General features: G+C 33.5%; 1 protein-coding gene across 1 annotated transcript in view; it reads right to left on the minus strand.

Annotated features, from left to right (window-relative positions):
• The window catches only part of LOC120424431 (tyrosine-protein kinase receptor), a 295,519-nt gene that overhangs the window by 63,425 nt on the left and 212,133 nt on the right, over nucleotides 1-19,961 (minus strand). The window lies entirely within an intron of this gene.

The following is a 19,961-nucleotide window of genomic DNA, read 5'->3' on the forward strand; positions in this document are numbered from 1 at the left end:
TAATAATTAATTATTCTGTTGTTATTTTATTTAAATTGAAGAAATCATTTAACTGAATCGGCATACTAAACCATCGTGGCAAGACAGTAAGCAAAAGAGAAACTCTCGTGTCTCTAAATTTCTCCCGCTTTCTCGCCCTTTTTACAGATACTCTTTCCTGGTCAATCGAGACCGAGGTAGATTAAAAGGGAGAAACGAGAGGTTCACTTTTGTCCAATGTTTTGCTCCGAAAATTACACAGTGCACTCTGTGCTGTGTTTTATATTATAATTGGGTCCTAAAATTAAGCTTAAATTTGTGATATTATTGTTCACAACGATAAAGCTTATTTTTCTGAGTACAATGACCCTTTGAACGACTGCAAAAAATTTAACATGGATTTTCAATTCAATTTAAAAAAAAAATACTTCACGGCCCTTTTTGACAGGAAAGGTTCTACTTGACAGCTCGTTCCAAGGGGACCATAGTTGATTCATCGAAAAAATGTTGTCTGGTCAATTTATTTATTTGCATTAAAATTAAAAACAGTGATCAGAAATGGTTTTTAATCGTGTTTTTCACCGTTGTACATACAAATTGACATAGGGTTTTAGTACCCAATTGAAAAATAAATGTATCATGTCTCCAGACAAGAGGAATAAATAAAAGAAATGCAAAAAGTATCAGTAAATGCTTGGGAAAATATTACAGTTAAACTCAAGGTTAAACTTCAACATTTTTAAAAATATAAAAAAATATATTTCAACTATATTTGTTTATGCTTCATGTCTTAGTCTAACAGTGACCTGTAAAAAAATAAATGAAACAAAAACAGATTAATTGGAAGCTAATAATAATTGATTTTATTTTTCAAACAGTCCTTCATGAAAAAATTAAATGTATATGCCAAACGCTTTGAATATCTGAATTTGTATCACAAACATTGAGGCTTTTTTCTGAGCACATTTTTTTTTTTCAAGCGTAAGGCCATTGCAAATTTTATTTCATCTTATGGTCTCCCTTTCAAAAAAAAAAACTGGGGGCAAAAAAATATTATTGTTGAAACATTTTCATTAAAATAACTTGTACAATTGCATTTGCCAACATTTTTCAAATTTTATGTCATAATTGGCCCGAAACATCAGGAGGCGAACAATATTTTTTCGATAAACTTATAAAAATTTATGGTAATAAAAGTCTTTTCAACTGAAACCCCACTAAATTTCCTTTTCCTGCGTATATATTTAGCATTTTTGGGCCCGTTGCACAGCAAAAAAAAAGATTTTTTTTCGTAATTAAAATACGCAACTTTTGGTACCCTAACATGTATAGGTCAACGCTGAAATTTTTAAGTTATCGCAGTTTTAGTGAAAAAAGTTGATTTTTTGCCGATTTCGTCATCTTCCTGTTTTTGCGCGTGGCGCGTCGAAAACTCAGTTTTTATTTTCAAAAAATCATATCTCGGAAACGTACGGTTCGACATCGCCAATTTTTTGATACGTTATGTGAAATTTTCCGAGGAATCTGATAAAAATATTTTCAGACATAGGCTCTTTGGTCCAGACACGGTCAAAACGCCATTTTAAGTTTTCATACGACTTTATCAAATGTTAAGCTAAATTTTTAAAACTTTTTACAATTTTTCTGAAATAGCCAAACTCATCACCTTTCTTTTGCGTCTAAAACAGGTAAAATCGGATGAAATGACGCGGAGATATGATTGTTTGAAAAAAGTGGTTTTTACGAAAAATTACGAAAATTGCCATTTTTCGAACCACCCTAACACGGCGTAGGTCACCCTAATGGCCAAACAAAAAAATACGGGTCTAATTATTTTGGCTAAGGAACCCCCAGAAAAATTTTGAGCCCGATCGGAGAACTTTTTTTTTCGGTTTAGGCTCTTTTCAAATGGAATTGCTGTATTGTTATAATATATATTTTTCTAAATAATCAAATCACGACTTGCAATTTCAATTTGTTATGTCCCCTTCCCCTTGACATTTATCAGAATCGAGGGACATGACCTTAAACAAATATTTACAACGGTCATAACTTTGTAATTACATTTACTTCAAAATTTTGAAAAATGTGCTTGAAATTTGAAATTTAGTATTATTGTTTTGGACCAGAACCAAGAGACAGAAACTTTAGATAAAATTTTTACAAACCTAAAAAAGCATAAAAAATTAATTATTTAGGAAAAACTAGATTTACAACCTTTCTTGTCAGCAAGAATCTTGATTGACAACTCGTTCTATCGCAACAAAGTTGAGTTTCTTAAAAGTTATTTTAGCATACAAATAATAAAACACAGTAAATTTTTTTGTAAATTTGGAAGGTGTAATAACACATTTTCAGAGGTAAAATAACACATTTTTTCTGACATAAAAGATTTACCCCTTCCCAGATGTAAGATTACCATGATTTTTTACTGTGTCTATTTTGAATCCTTTGCGGTCGTACAAAGAGTCACTGTACTCAGAAAAATAAGCATTATCGTCGTGAACAATAATATCAAAAATTTAAGCTTCATTTTAGGACCCATTTCCCTGAGATGCTTGAGAAATTTCTGATATGCTACATTTAATCGGAACATGTTTTTTTTTCCAAAAATATAATTTGTTTAAATTTGTCCATATTGAACATTTATTTACTTTATCAATGTTTTCAGAAAGAATTATAATTTTAATTATTTTAAAAATTAAGAGATATAAAAATGCCATTAATCTGAATTACAATTACACCCACACCTTAAAATAACGTCAAAATTCTTCTGAGAACACTAACCAAGCCTAATTAATTAGCAATTATTCATTAATAAATTAATAAAATTGAATCAAATTAAATGATTTGTTTGACTTTTACGTTTTATTTATGAACATTAAACTTTTTTATTGACACACCCAAAAATAGTTGCAAATTGCACTAATTTCCACCAATATAAAAATTTGGACGAGTTGAAAGAATTGATTTGATTAGGCTTATTGATTAACGCCGGGTTTGATCAACTGACCATTTGTTTGTCGTCCATTTACCGGAGTTTCGAGTTTTACGGTCTCCGTGATTTTTGTTTATTTTTATTTCAAAGTCTCTGTCCAGAGTTGATAATGTGCTAAATGCGTCACTTAAGTAGTTTAAGTAATATTTATTTTACTTTGAACACGCTCTATTTAACGCAGAAAATGCAATAAACAACCTCGTTTTGAGGATGATATTTGTTTTCAGGAAAAAGTCAACAAATTACTGAAAGAATTAATAACGCTTGCCATTCGTGGCACGACCTCTCCCAGAAGGAATCGGTAGAGTGTGACCTTTCACCGGAAATCACCAAAATTAATCTGCCTATGAGAACGCATTTCTCACTGGAGTTTCCCAGAAACAAGAGGCATCCGGCCCGTTAGTGGGCCAGATCAGGGGGAAAATTTAGCCTTTCAGTCGAATTACCATGGCCACTGGATGGTGATCTATTTTTCGAAACAACTGGTAGATTCTACCCAACTAACAGGGCAAGGTGTTCAATTTCTTTTTTTTAACGAATAAGTGTTATGAAATATTGTAAGTATTAAAAAAAAAAACCTATCTTTTGTCTTCTGTCTTTTCTGTCTTTTCTGTCTTTTCTGTCTTTTCTGTCTTTTCTGTCTTTTCTGTCTTTTCTGTCTTTTCTGTCTTTTCTGTCTTTTCTGTCTTTTCTGTCTTTTCTGTCTTTTCTGTCTTTTCTGTCTTTTCTGTCTTTTCTGTCTTTTCTGTCTTTTCTGTCTTTTCTGTCTTTTCTGTCTTTTCTGTCTTTTCTGTCTTTTCTGTCTTTTCTGTCTTTTCTGTCTTTTCTGTCTTTTCTGTCTTTTCTGTCTTTTCTGTCTTTTCTGTCTTTTCTGTCTTTTCTGTCTTTTCTGTCTACTATATTTATTTTTCAATATGTTTCCATCACTCAAAATTTGTGTGGAACGCCAGTTCCTCACTTTTTCCTCCACATAAGAAACATAATCCAAAAATTAGTCAAAAAACACAAGTTCTCCGTAATACAGCTAATTAGTATTAACCTTCCTGAACTTTTATCTCTACCAATGAAGTCTTATCATTATTCAAACTGTTTGCAGGTTGGTTCTCTCTCAGCACATACACACAGCGCCTGCGACTCCATTCAGAAAGCTCAACCTTTCGCGTGCCAAGCCGCTAAAGTTCACCAACGTTTATCACTGCTGCTACTAAGCTGCTGCTCATCCTCCTCTCTTTCTCCCTTTCTCTTGTCCACGTGTCAAAACGACAATGATGGTGATGTTATCGCTAGACTAGATACCGGCCTCCGTTTGAAAAAAAAAAAACGGTGACGACTTAACCAAATACGTCATGATTTTGAGCAAATACCGTTCGTCGCAAGTTCCAGCTTGGAACCTATCACGTAGCTCACCACACACCTGGTGACGTGAACTGGAACACGTGGTCGAAGTTCAGTTTCCGTTGACACGTCGTATTATAATTTGTAATAATTAGCACCTTTCGGTGGAATCTTCCACATCCGTGTCCTGAGGGGGTGAAACGAGTCGAATTCCTTCAAACTTCCGATTTTCAATGAATTAAGTCTCACGTGCGCCAAAAGGTGCAAAGTTTTAGTCACATGATGCTGCATTTGTACCCTTCCTTCCTTCAAAAGAACTGCCTTGGAACGTGTGCCACAACAATGCCGCATGGGATCTGATTTCCCTGAAAGCGGCTAAGCTACTTGAATGCAGTTTTTTTCTGGAATGCGAGTAGGTATCAATAGCGATAAGTTCTGCCGTTTTGGGACCATCAGACACCCTGAAGGGTGTGCTGCTCGTAGAAGATCTCCTGCTGAGATAAAGGCAAAACAAAAAAAACGAAAACAAAACGAAACTATTGGCACTACGCCCCCCGGGGCATGGCCTTCCTCTAACGTGGGATTTCTGCTCCAGCGCCTCTGACGAGACAGGAGAAACCGGGACCGACGTTTTACTTCACCATCCGATAGAAGCTCAGTGGATAAGGCGGGAATCGAACCCGCGTCTCATAGCATCATCGGGATCGGCAGCCGAAGCCGCTACCCCTGCGCCACGAGACCCACAAAGGCAAAACAAATGGTTGGTAAATGTGTTTCGTCAGTCTTCTGCCATCAATGTGACAAATTGTTGAAAACACAATAAATCTACAGAGCAAATTTTGGATTGCCGTTTTAGCAATATAAATAACTGAATGCGATTCAGTTATCACCACTTATGCTGAAATTCAGCAATGAACGTAGCTGATAAAAAATATTTTTCTCAAAAACAGTATTGGAAATATTTTTAAATGGCAAATCTTGAAACTGGAATATCAGCGAAGATTACTGAATCTTCAGCAAATTATCTGTCAAACAAGAAAAATTACTGAATCTTCAGCAATATAATTTGAACTTCTTTTGCTGAAATTTCAGTCGCAAAAAAATAAAAAAGTTAAAAAAATTGAAATTACAGGCCACGGTTTCAACATTTGAATGAAAAAAAGTGCATTAAACTCCTGTCCAGTTGTTTTGCACTCATATGTTTCCAAAATTTCAAAGTATTGACGAAAATTTATTTTTGTGAGAAAAAAAAGTTTTTGCGATGCTGTATTGTAATTTCATTGTAAATTCATAAAAGTTTAAAATATTTTTAAACGAGTCCAAACAAGCTTATTATAATCATTAGGGTTAGTGAATTTTCACGATTTCACGGACAGATTTCCGTGAAATCCCGTGAAATTTATATTTTTTTCTGAAATAAATTCTATGGAATAACAACATACTAAATATTTCATCTATAAAGGATTTTTATGTAAATTTGGTTTGGTTTCAATTGAAAAGCATCATATGCATAATTTGAAGAATTGTTAGCAAAACACACATTAACATAAAATTGTCCCAACATTTATTGAGAAGTGAATGCTGCGAATACTTAAATAATGTTGACAAAAATCAATCAAAGTTAAAAACATATTCTCGTAATCAACAAGTTATCACAAGGATGATATTATCATCAATCATTTGATTGCAGTTATTGTCGAAACATTTTTTTTGCAAATTTTGGCTTTTTCAACCAAAACTTGTTTAAATTGACTGAACAAGTATATTGCAAGATTTTTTTGAAAGGTTGCACAGATTTTTTTTATAATTGAATTGATTATTTTTTTTAAATCAATCAAAAACAAACATTCATGTAAAAGTAACATTCAGTAGAAACAGTCGTCTTTCCCTGAGTCATATCGTTAACCAGACGAGCAAGCAATCAGAATATAGAGAGAAAAATTGAATTCCATAAGACTAAAGATACATATTGATATACTATATTTCTGTTTGGAATATCAATTATAGTTTATAAATTTTTACTTAGGAAACTAACTAAATTTTGTAATATTTTCATTCGCTGTAATAAAAATTTGACTTTTTTTTTATTTGAAAGGTATAATTAAATTATATAAAAAAAAAATAAAGATTCAAGCTTTGTTTATTCAAGATTTAATTAATAGTATATTTGATATTTAAAATGAAATAATATTTTAAAGATTTTGATTACAGATTAATATATTTTTGCCTATTGATTTTTAATTTATTTTTTGAAAAAAGAGGAATTTTTTAATCATTTTGGCTTGAATAGATTTGATATGAATGTCAATAAAATGTAAAAAAAAAGATAAAATAGAAGCATAGCAGCGAAAACTTTTTAGCTATATTAATTGAATTTTAAAATAGAAAATTCAATAAATGAAAATGCATGACCTACATTTCGTTCCAAATTTATATTAGGCCAATCAATAAACCACTTGGAAACTTTTTTGGAAATTGGGAAAAGTTTTTTTTATGTCAAATTTATTGAAGGACTTTTTATGTTTCTTAAAACAGAAATATGTAAAGAAGCACACAAAATAGTTCCTTTATTTTTAACGTAAGATATTAACATTTTTTACTTTCCGGGAAATTTCCGTGAAATTTGGGTTTTAAAATAAGAGTCCCCGAAAAATTTGCAATTTTTGAGCGTGAACAATCACTAAGCCTTATGATCATCAATGCAGAAGAAGGCATTTTAGATTGTTTTCAGTTGATTAGACTTCTATTTCCATTGAAATTTGTCAGTTTTATAAAAAATATTGTTTTTTGCTCTCTGATTTTCCGAACCAACATAAACTAATTTTTTTTCAAATTCAAGATCATATTCAGTCTTTTTAAAAATATATAAAATTTAATTGAAAATGTTTAAAACGCTTGGCATTTTGCGAATCTGTAAACCCAACATTTTAAAAAAAAATCCCGAATAAGCCAAATTATTGCTGATAAATGCCGAATACAAATTTTTAAGCTTTAAGCCTCTACTGCCCAAATTTTTGTCTGTTTTTGGTAGCATTTGGCCTATTCTACCACCTGATATAATAACATTTTGCCTATCTAATTTTTTCACGTTTTAACAGTCACTTTTTCAATTTTTTGCTATTACTGAAAATATAGGAAATGTTAGTCAAAACACAGCAAAAGTTGACTCCTAAAAACATGACATTTTTAAAAACATTGACAAGTCAAACATCCAACCCTAATTTTTTTTTAATTTTAAGAGTTCTTCTTTCTAATGCTTTTTAAAGATAAAAAATTGGTTGAAAAATGGATTTTTGTCGATTTTTTGTAGAGGTTTTTAGGTTGTTGAGGGTTAAAATTCGTATCGATTACTAAGTACTAACTGTTTATCTATTTCCACAATCAAATCTGAATATCCAGACCAAAATTTGATTTTATTTAATTTCTGGGAATTCCCGGGACAAATATAAACAAATGTTTTGGAAAAATCCCGGGAATTCCCGGGATGGACGCACTAATTGTAATGGATTTGTATATTTAACAGAGTTGAAATATTTGAATAATAACTTTTGTCACTTTACTCAATTATCGAAATATTGTCAAATTTTATTTATCATTTTGGAATTAACTAAAATAAAACATGTGTTTTGGTTAAATTTGTTATTAGTCTTTGAAAATCAGTTTTAGTTTCGACAGAGGAAATTATACCAAGTTGAATCAATCTATGTTTTCCACACGCTTCGTTAAAGTGTATTTAAATGCCAAAAAGCTAAAAACTCTCAAAACTCAATAAAAAAATTATACTGTTGGAAATAAATCTATACTTTATCTACCAAGTATGACTAATCAATCTCACGTTTTCGACCTTCACTATGTTCTACTACCTCATTCAATCGACACGGCTGCAGCCCATTATTCTTTCTCCAATAATAACCCGGTATTGCTCTACCCAAAAACCCATTAAAATCAGCAGCCAAAGCAGCTGCCCAGCGAGGATTTCCCCACGCATCACGGTTTCCGTGACCTTTCGCACTTTATTACATCGATGGCAAGCGGTTTTCCCATTGCTCGGAAAAATCTGCACAATTCCTGCGCGATAAGAAATCGCGCGGTTTTTCGACAATTTATAGTGCTCCCGTGTATTGTGCACAATAATAATTACCGTTAAATCTTTTTGATAATACTTTCATCATCTTAAGAATAATTATTTTAGAGAGTTTTGCTAGTTGTGCGATTATTTTTTAATAAAATGTTTTTCATAGTGGCTCGCATAGTTTTACCCACTCCACTAGGTCACATCAAACACAGACGGAAAATGACCTTTGGAGAGGCCAATGGAAGGCTATGGTTGGAAGGATTTTATTGAACTGATTCACGTGCTGTGAAATGAATGAACAGAACAAGCTGTCGAAGCATTGTAAATTACCACGTGGAAGGTGAAATGCCAATTAACACCCCATCGATACCAACGGTCAATATTTCGAGTGGGAGTTTATTTGTCCTACAAAAAAAGTATAAAAGATTAATTTTGAAGGTAATAGAACTTGACATAACCTAAATTCGGAGGAAATCTTTAGACTTTTAAAACTTCTTCCAAAATTTACAATTGCCCTTAAAACAAACGATTTCAATGTTTCAGCACGTGACCTCTGGTCATCGTTCGTCCTGACCCCATTTCCCAATGTTCTGCGATATATTTCCTGTTTACCAGCCTTGTATACCGATTGTTCGTGTCAAACGGTAGCAACACCTGGGAAAAGTGAGAAAAATGAGTGAGTCCGCCTGAGCGCGCTTACCGATGATGGTCGAACACGCAACCAAAGGCGTCATAGTTGTTCGGAAAAAGTGATGATGGCATCGTTTTGACGTGCTGGGATCACATGGGATCATCTCATCAAATTAGCGGCAGGTGTGTGAGCTTCAGCGGTGAAATGGGCTGTGTTTGTACGCGGTTTTTCGACATTATGACGTCATTGTTGAGTTCACTCTTTGTCGGCAAAGGAGTTGATTAGTTGCTGGCTGGTAGATAGATAATTAATAAAATTAACGTGTAATTCTTTGCTATCCTTTTTGATTAAGCTTTCTTTTCACGAGCTACCTAACCAACTGTTTATAATATTCAAAGAACACTAATACTTCTATTTCCACAAATTTCTTCAAAAAATTTAAACACTAACAAAAAGCTGATTTCTGAAAACTGTTTTAAAAATATAAAAATGAAATTAGATTGAAAACTAAATAATTATTCATTAAACAAAAGCAACTTCAATTTTACTCTGCCACCTTTAAAAAAATATATATATTTTTATTCAAACATAACAAAGCAAAAAATACTAAAACTTATAACTTATAAACTTGGAAGTTATTTTTTCATTCTTAAAACTTATAATACTTATGTTCAAGTAAAATTAATAATGTTTTTATTGAATTTCAAACGCCCCTTTTTTGTTTCAAAACCCTTTAAAACAAATATTTCCAGAGTTTTTTACGGTCCTATAAGCGATGATGTTTTCAATGTTTATAGGCCCCGAATAGGCCAAATATTACCAAAAACAAACATAAACTTAACAAGATAAAGGCATATTAAAATTAAAAAGAAAACAAGAAAAACATAAAACAAGAGAAGTAATGTTTTTCGTAGAACAAAAGTTGCTCAAAATGACCTCCTGAACACGGGAAAAATAAAAAAAACATCGAAAAAAAATTTGGGCAGTAGAGGGTTAATCCCAAGATACAGAATAATCGTAATTTAAAATCAAACAATCGCATTTTTTTCTCATTTTGTTCTATTTGGTCTATCTTAACAAATATTGGTCCACGACATAAAATTGAAAAGAAAAATTTTATATTTTTAAAAATATTTACCATTACCTGCACATAACTTGAAAATGGTGCACTGTATCGACATTTCCATTAGTTGCTTTTCGATTGCTCATTGGATTTTCTACAACTACAACTTCCTACAACGGAGCAGTTCTCTACGGAATCGGTCTTTTTTCTTTAATTTTAATTTTTGTATTTTTTAATCCGGCTGAAACTTTTTTGGTGCCTTTGGTATGCCCAAAGAAGCCATTTTGCATCATTAGTTTGTCCATATAATTTTCCATACAAATTTGGCAGCTGTCCATACAAAAATGATATGTGAAAATTACGCCCTTTTAAAATGTTAGTCTTGGTTTAAAATTTTGACAGTATTGTTATATTGTAAATATTTAAATTTAAAATCGTGTTTTCACGGGATTTGGACTCATCTCTTTGATAACAAAAAGAGGGATAGGTACCGCGATGAATTACTGACAATTAGATTGTAAATTTAAAAAAATATATCTCGAAAATATTCTTCAGAGAGAATGATTGTTGAAAAAAATAACCAAATTACAAGATTTGCATATTTAAATGACGACCAAATTTAAGTTAAAAAGCATAACAATTTCAAAAATAAGTAAATATCAAAACAAACATAAATTACAAAAAATATTACAAACCTTCTCCATCGCAGCTTCGTGTAGCAAATGTGTAATTAGTACCAAGATAACAGGAAAATACGTTCCTCAAACAAAAACCGATATGCAAATAGTGCAACGTCGACGACGACCCTCGCCCCATTCCACGATAATCCAAACAAATCGCGCTCCCCGGGAACAACAAGAAGGGAAAGAGTGGATTACCACCGAAAAAAGTAATCATTAATTAATTCCCATTTGCCGGTGTTAGGAATGTGACACATATTTTTCTGTTGCTGGTGGGGCAAGCTCGGGGGCGCCACGCCATAACTCCGATATCAGGCCAACGATGATGGCACCAAATTGGTATCACTTTCACTGCGACCGGGATTTAGGCTCCCTTCCGCTTTCCTCTTTTGCCAGTTCGGTGAATCAACCCTTTACACCTGCACCTGTGTGGCGGAAATCCATTTTGACGTCAACCGGGATGCCCTTATCGGATCGGGGTTCGGTTGAATTCTTGCGTCACAAATGACAGAAGCAGACACCAAAAAAAAAATCTGGGACCTTCATCATTGTCGACGGTGTTCCGGTGAGCACGGGAACGGATAATCCGTTCGCGATATGCAACTCTGTGAAAGTTGCATTACACGAGGTGCAGGCCTCGGACGGAGGGCACAGTTATAAAAATAGTTTCAAAAAGACGACATTCGACGAGAGTTGAACCAATGACCTTCGATTGAAGAGTGTTATCCTGTTTAAATGATTTTTCTGAAATTCTCTTTGAAACATAAAATTTTGAATCAGTGTCATCAATGTCGATGGCCACCATCAAGGGCCACGTGCGACGACATGAAAAATGTAGATCTCATCAGTGAAGCACGTAAATACCGGAGCAACGTAAAAATCTGATGCGATCCACCTAGTGGATACAAACTAGTAGCTTTTACATAGTTTTCAATCAACCTGTATGGTAGACTGGTTATTCTTCATTCCTTTTAACACTGTAAGTAACGGTGAAACATCATTTTGTTCAAAGGGATATTTTTAATATCATAAAAAAAATCTAAAAAATCATGTTTTTGGCACACAATGTGATATTTTGACTACTGTTTGATATTAAATCGCATTTTACTAAAAAAAAAAAACGTAACTTAATCCACCTTTAGGTGGTTGGTGCCTTCCTCTCATTTATAGAGTGATTACAATCCCCTAAAGTGTCCACATGGTTTATGGATCTCCCCTAACGTGATCGCAGCACCTAAGAGGTCCTAATAAAAATAAGTGACGAGTAAAAAAAACAGACTTCCTACAGACTTTTTGTCAAGATTCTACAGACACCGCCTTTCAGGAAAATCCCTCTACAAGGCTTTTTCGTGACGACCAGACGGGACCATTTGAGGTTATGTAAATTCAGACCATTTTTTAAACTGCTTGTAATTTTAGATAGGTAAGTCAGATCTTGAAAATTCTTAATCCACAAGAAAGGTCTTCTCATATGTTTTCTAAAAATATACAACATGTGAGGGTTTCATGAAAAAACCACCATAATTTTAATTTAATATGAAGCAGTTTTTTAACATAACTTTCTAAATACATGATAAAACTGCATGAATTTAAATAGCAACTTATGGGACGTTAAAACGGCCAAAATCGGTTGAGCCTGTGACACGATATTCCAGTGACATTGATTTCGTACACATGTCTACATACAGCCAAACACACAGACTTGTTCAGCTGATGATTCTGAGTCGATATGTACAAATGAAGGTAGGTCTAGGAGGTCTGACTAAAAAGTTCGTTTTTCGATTGATTTTATAGTTTTTCCTCAGTAAAGTGAGGAAGGCAAAAACTTGTGCATCGAAAGAAATTACATTTGTCACTTTCCTTTCAAAAAAATATCAGTTAACTGTCCAAGAACATCTTTTTTTTTCAATTGTGTGTAAAGTAAATAATCTGGTCCTGAATAATCAAGTTTGAGCTAATATATGCTCCAAAACAATATTGTCAGCTACAAAAAGACTTTGAAAATATTTAAAAATCTGTAACTTGAGAACGGATTTTCTAAGCGATTTAGTGTCTTGGGAAAATTTATTGATAATGCTCACCCAAGTAACATTTTTAAACCAACTAGCCACCACCTAGTTTTATTAAGGTTTTATAGTAGCATCTTGATTGCCTATAAGTTTTATGTAGGCATTCACAGCAACCAATTAGCATTAGCTGATTCAAAGGATCTAAGAAGGTTTTAAGCCTCGAACATAACACCTGGTACCAATAAAAGCCAAATGGCTTTCAATAAGGTTTTATGAAAGTTTTAAGAGAGTTTTGAAAACCCGATGGCTATTTCATGCCAAACGGTTTTATTGCACGCTTCTTTCAAACCAAGGGTCTTGTAGCTGTCAAGTGCCATTAGGCATGCAAAAAGCTGACTCAAACCCGTAAGCTCCAAAAAAGCAGAAATAATCTTTCAAATTATTTTAATTACCTCCAGTTAATATTATTTTTTTCTTCATCGCCATTTTTGCAAACCATCTCCATTATATCATTTGGGAAGACTAAGACTTATTTTTTGCCAGAATAAAACCTGTTTGGCATAAGACGTTTGAAGACGTATGAAATGTAATTTTTCATAACTCGTGAATGAGTTTTAACAATGGTTTATTAAGGTTTTAGAAGGTTGATAGGATTCAATTGTAAAGCCTTGAACTCCTTAATTGACAACATTTTGCAGAGGTTTTAAGAGAGGTTTACCGGGGTTCTGGGGAGGCTGTTACGACTAAGTGGTTTTTGTGTTGGTTTTGGCTGATAGGTTTTATTGCGGTTGTGACACCTTTGATAAAGCCTTAAATGTTACTTGGGCAGGACTTCTCAGAAAAAAAGTCGTTGTTCTCAACAAAATCTAAATAATTACTAAGGTGACAAGCAAAATGATTTTTTTTTGTAAAGCCCTAAATTACACCCCCTTGACTTCATTCCTTAGGCAAAATTCAGCATCTGTGTAAATTTTGAGCCAAATCGATAAGGGTTATATTTTATTTATTGGGAAATGAAAATGGAAAGCAGATGCTCAATTTAATTAAGCTTAAAACTTAATTCAAGAAGCCAGGGGTGTCTCTAATATTCAGTTATTTTTTGTTTCGTTTACTGTTCACACAAAAAAAGAATTGAGGAAAAAAATCATTTCTGAAAATTCTCGTTTTGTATTTGTTGAAGACAAAAAAGTTATCTTATAAGGTATCCCAAGTAACATTTTTTTCCAAGAGTTCTACAAGAGCTCTTCAAGATAGCTACAGCATAGCATTTTGGACCGCGGTAGGATAAAATTCTCTTCAAAACTTCTTCAGGAGTTTGGAAGAGTACTTGAAGATAGTTTTATCCTACCGCGGTCCAAACTGCTATGCTGTAGCTATCTTGAAGAGCTCTTGTAGAACTCCTGGAAAAAAATGTTACTTGGGATGGCATGTGTAAAAATTCCTTTGTCAGTATTGCCATTTTTTCAAAATAAAAATCATGAGTTTTGAAAACTGTGAAAAAAGGCGAAAAATAAATTTGCAATCGATATTTTCCCATAATTTCGCTGCCAGCCAGTGAGTATTAGATCAATAGCACACATACACAACTTTGTCAAGTCAAGTATGTTGAGCAAAACGCATTAAAGTCGGTTGAAAAATCAACTTTAAGAATTCCATTACCATATCGATATCAAAATTTCTTATAATGATTTTTTTAATTTCATTTTTGTATAGACAGCCCCAAATGTATATTGGGAATTGTTCAGAGAAACAAAAGATACAAAGTGGCTTCTTTGGACATTAAAAAAAATGGACCAAGTTTCATTTAAATTTAAAAAAATATTTGCAAAAACGCATTGAAATGTTCACTGATATTTTTAGAGTGTATTTTGTAAGATTAGGAATAAAAAAAAAACATTTTGAAAGTTATGTAATTAACCGAATTTTGAATCAATAATCGGAAAGTTTTCAAAATTCAGTTTTAAAATTCGAAACATTCATCACTTTCCACCACAAAAACCGTAAACCCAAAACAAGGCCAAATGAAAAATCGGGGAGAAATTTGCCCACTCTTTCCGGCTTCCATATTTCAAGCGCTTCGAGGGCTCGCTCGGGGGAGGAAATCTGGGTCAACTATGTATGAGTTACAGCCCTTGGCGGCGGGGTTGGCCAACGGAAAGAGGGGAAATTGGGGGGGCTGCGGCCCTCTTATCAGCAGCAACGAAACGCATTCGTCCTATTGGCGGCCGATATGACCGATGCAGCAGCAGCATAAGTTGGCCCCGGCCCCGGGTGGACGACCGGTGGACATTTCCATCCGGTTTTAATGGGATTTTTTTTTTAAGGTTTCGTAGGTGTGCGTTCTTTAGGATGGTTCAATTTTCAAAAAAAATATTTTTTTATGATTTTTCATTAATGTTTAGATATAAAGTATTTTTTTAATCTTTTAATATATTTTAATTTTTTTTTCGATTAATTAAAATTACCCTAAACACACCCTAACGAAACTAAAAATGGACCCAAATTCGACAGGCACGCTCCAAAGACACACATTTTCAATGGGTCAATGGCGAGTGGACAGTTCGGCGGAAAAAAATCTCGCTATCGAATTTAATCCTGAATGGGGAGCGAACACGAAAAATCACAAATAGGTTTCCGTGTGTGATTTATGTGAATGGCGACTGGCTGTTACATTTTTAAAAGTTTAATTATCACCAAATCTGGGCACTCAGTACGATTGATTGCCACTATTTAGGGGAAATTTGCTTGCTTGATATATTGATTTCTTGCGAGTTTCACTTTCTCCCTTTTTGAGTGATTTTTGTTTTGTTTTTATGAGCATTCCCAAATCGATTCTTGTTCGGCAATAAATTTACACATAAATTTCTGCTTGGATTAGTGCAACCAGAAGTAAGAGAAAGGGAAACTAATCAATAAACTACTACAACTCATTAGTAATGCATCTTATTCTTAGTTTTTTCACTTAGCTATATCAACTGGCAAGTGCATCAAAATGTTTTTCGGGCTTCTGACTAAATATGGCTTTTTGGCTTAGTCATAGGGATTAGGCGTGTTAGCATAAAAGCAGACCAAAAAGCAAGAGAGAGAGAGAGTAAAAACACACTAAATTAGTGCTCCGGCCATGAGTAATAACCGTTAATTGAAAGAACCCCACTACAATTAGTGGCGTGGCGTTAAAAAAGCAAAGGGTTAAATTTCATTAGTAAATTAACAGTCCCAGTAAAGGAGGCAGCAGTTTTGTCCGAATTATGACTAATCCCAGGATTAACGCGTGAGTAACTTACGCGTGGTATAAAATCACCCAAAAATTCGAAACTCTTGTTTCTTCTTGAACACGAGACATTACTTGGGAGTTCCCCCCCTGTTGGATTATAGAGGCACGGGGAATATCGTGCTGTTTTCAAAACATTTCGTCTAGAGATTAGATAAGACCCGCAGTTGACCGACTATTTGGCCCCAGCGCTTTTTGGAAGATTAAATTTGGGTGGGTTGAAGCTATTTGAGATCTCTCACATTTTGGAAAATCTGGTACGCTAATCTAGGGAGCAATATAAGCGTTTTTTTTCCTGCTTCGTTTGTTATCGGAAATATTCGTTCATTCGAAAATCCATTGCATCAGCTGGTTACGATTAACTAGGGGGAAGATACTACGGACTAGGGTGGGAATGATTTACGAATTTATGTCATGTTTAATTTCAGCAGAAACTCTTCAATTCTGTAAAAAAAATGCATTTAAAAATATCAAAAAAGAATAATATACTAATTGTAACCTACACTAAAGTTATCCAATCTTTCCCTGGAAATGAAAATTGTTAAACAATTATTTTATATAAATTGATAAAAAATAATCTTGTTAATGGGTTACATACATGTAAATCGGTAAAACTTTCAGAGGTTGGTTTGAGCACACACTTAAACTTTTTTTTAAATCTGTTTTCAGGGCTTTAAAATATAAATTTTCAACTATTATCAAAATAAATTTGAAGACATTTGGTTGTATAATTGCCAAGATATAGCTATTTTAAGTTAGCAGTTTCAAAAAACGGGTGCCACGATATCTCCACACTCCTTTGACCAAACCGGCTCATCATTTTGGTGAAGCCTCGTTAAACCGGTCCTGTGTGCATGATGAAGCCCGATTTAAAAAAAAAAAGTGTATTTGAAAAAAAGACAAAAATATTTCTATGTCTGTCATATAACAAATCGCCACTTTTTGATTTTTGTATTTTTTTTAAATGCAAAATTTCAAAATCGGGCTTCGTCGTGCACACGGAATATGCCTCCTTAGTCTTCTCCTCAAATTTCAGCCAATTTGGTCCATCCCATCTCGAGATATCGTGGCACCCGTAAATCACCCGAGCATGGGTAAATAACAAGGGAAATGCGTAATAATACCTTTCTCTGGTATCAATACCAAATTTTGGTATTCCTGGACCCTTTTAAAATTTGTCTTAAGGATTATGCAAGAGCAAAATGTGGTATCATTCCAATTAAAGGTATTGTTTTGATAATGCAAAATTGCAGAATTGGTCAATGGTCGAACACCACATTTTGGTATTCTTTTGGTATTACAGTATTTTATCAAATTCCTCTGAAACTATGGGAAAATTTTGACCAATTTTGACAAAATAATTAATTTTGCGCTAAAATGATGTCTCAAAGCGAATGCTTTCATTGAAAACCGGAAATTTCAAACTTGATTTTAAACATTTTTGATATACCTCCTAAAGAACTGACTTGAAATTGTGGAAAATTTTCTAAGTTAGGATGGCACATTTTGGTATTATTTTAGTAATAAAGTGTTTTAATCAATTTCCTCTGAAACCCTGGGAGAATTTTGACCAATTTTGACAAGATAATTAATTTTGCTTTAAAATGACTTGAAACCCAAAAATGTTAAAGCAGATTTTCAATTTTTATTTGATATACCCACAAAGATTTTTTTTTAAATCGTTGAAATTTCTCTAAGTCGGGATAACCATTTACTTTGAAAAACGAGTCAATCGACAGATTATTGAATTTTGGTGAATTTCAATCCAGTTTCATTTTAATATCACTTATTTTTCAATCTTGTTATTTTTCAGAAGCTTCAAGAACTTCAAGCACAGGCCGTTCATCAATGACAAATGCATTCGATATGGTGAAGAATATCACTAAGAACAACATGGAATCATCAGGTGAGTAGATTTGGCTGTTGCGCATGGCCAAATTTTGAGCGTAAATCGTCTCTTACTCAGTTTAATCATGCCATATCTTTATGAAACTTTCAAGAGTGATTGAAAATCATCTTTTGAGTGGATTTAATAATTTTCTGAAATATGAAATTATGTGATTTTCTACATGTATGTAACCCCTTAAGATATTTTCAAATCATTTTTGCATTTTTTTCAAATATTTTCAAATCATGTTTGCATATCGATTTGGACAGCCATAAATTTGTAAAGAAGAATAAATGACTAAGAAATGGACAGACAAAATTCATTTCAAATAAAAATATGATAAAAAATTAAATTTTCTAAAATTCACGGAAATCTACGCAAGTGAAGATTCAGTTGATTTGGCGATAAGTTAAAATTTTGGTTGAGAAATTCCGTCATCAGAAAATCCTTGCCAAATTCCACACAAAACCGTTCAAAGTTTATAATTCTATGAAAAATTCCAACTCAAACACGTCTAGACATGCCACCGAGAGGCGCGTGTGGTAAAGTCCTATTTTTAAGCACCTAATACCACAAAGATTACAAACTGAGGTGGAATTATCTTGCAATCTTTACCACCAGTGAAATTTCTCAACAGCTGCTCAGAGCGTTCCCAATCGAATTTGGGTTCAAATTTCATGATTAATCAAGTGGTGAAACCTTTAAACTGGGTACGTCTACGTTAGCATTGCAACATTTGATGTATTTCACAAAAAGCTTCAAACGAAAATATTGAGCCAATCCTTTGAACTGCCATCAGCTGCATCACACCTCCTTCATTGATTTCCGTTCCACCATGCCCTTTCGCATTAAATTGCACCACTTAATTGCCATTTTTCATGCTCAAAGTAACACCAAAGTATTCACATATTTATTGGTTCTATCAAATAATCTCCGTCACCCCACGTTAGAATCGCGTCCATTCCCACAATCGAAATTCTCTTAATGGCTAATGTATCGAATTTCCCCCGTGGCAGCAACAACAACTTAATCGATCGAGCAGAGAGGCCCTTAATGGGAAAGATGCTCGATCTGCACTCCCCAAATAGAGAGAGAAAAAAGACGAGTGTTTGAATTTCGGCAGAAGTGGGAATAAAATGCATCATTTAGCGCGCGCGGGACGATTCCAGATTGTAATCTGACCTTGACGCCAGCCGGGCAGGCCTAACCAGAGAGTTGTGTCTAGTTCTGTACCTCTGGATATGTGAAACGGGAGCGGTAGACGAGGAAGTTGATCTAGGAGTGGAGAACAAGACGAACGTGACAAAATCGAAGTTCTAAGATTTAATGATTTTGATGCATGAGAACTTTTCTTGTTTATCTTCAAATATTACTTGAGGTTGGAAACAGTTAAAATTGGAAGAATCAACTGCAACTTATTTTTAAGCTCAAAACTCAGGCTCTAAGTTTACATTACATTACAAAACGTGAAGAGACTGAGTAGTTCTCTATAATTTTATATTTTTTTCGCAATTTTTTAAATTTTTATTGTTTTGGTTTGAATGAAACTTTGTTTATGCATGTCAAAAGAAGTCATTTTGAATCATAAGTTCTTCCATACAAGTCTTAATACACACATATATACATCATACAAAATGAGTATGTAAATGTACGAAATTCTGTATCTTGAGAAAGGATTTGTGATCGATTTGGTGTCTACGGCAATGTTGTAGATTATGATTAGGGCTTTTGAGAAAAATAGGTACACGGAAAAAAACTTTTTTATTTATCTTATTATGACTAAAAGTTGAATAGTGCGTTAAAGTGAAAAATCTGGTTAAGCAGATATGAAATTTTGAAAAAAATGTTTTATTTTTGAAAATGTCGAAAATCTGGACATATTTTTTAAGGCGAAATTGAATTGGCAATCGAAAAGTACTTTAATTTTTTTATAAAATATACCGTTTTCATGTTATAGCTAAAAAAAAAAGAAAAGCACCTCCGAAAAATTTGATGAGCTAAGAAAACTTCCAATAATTTTCTCTCTGGAACT

Source organism: Culex pipiens, chromosome 2, assembly GCF_016801865.2.
Source record: "Culex pipiens pallens isolate TS chromosome 2, TS_CPP_V2, whole genome shotgun sequence".
NCBI lineage: Eukaryota > Metazoa > Arthropoda > Insecta > Diptera > Culicidae > Culex > Culex pipiens.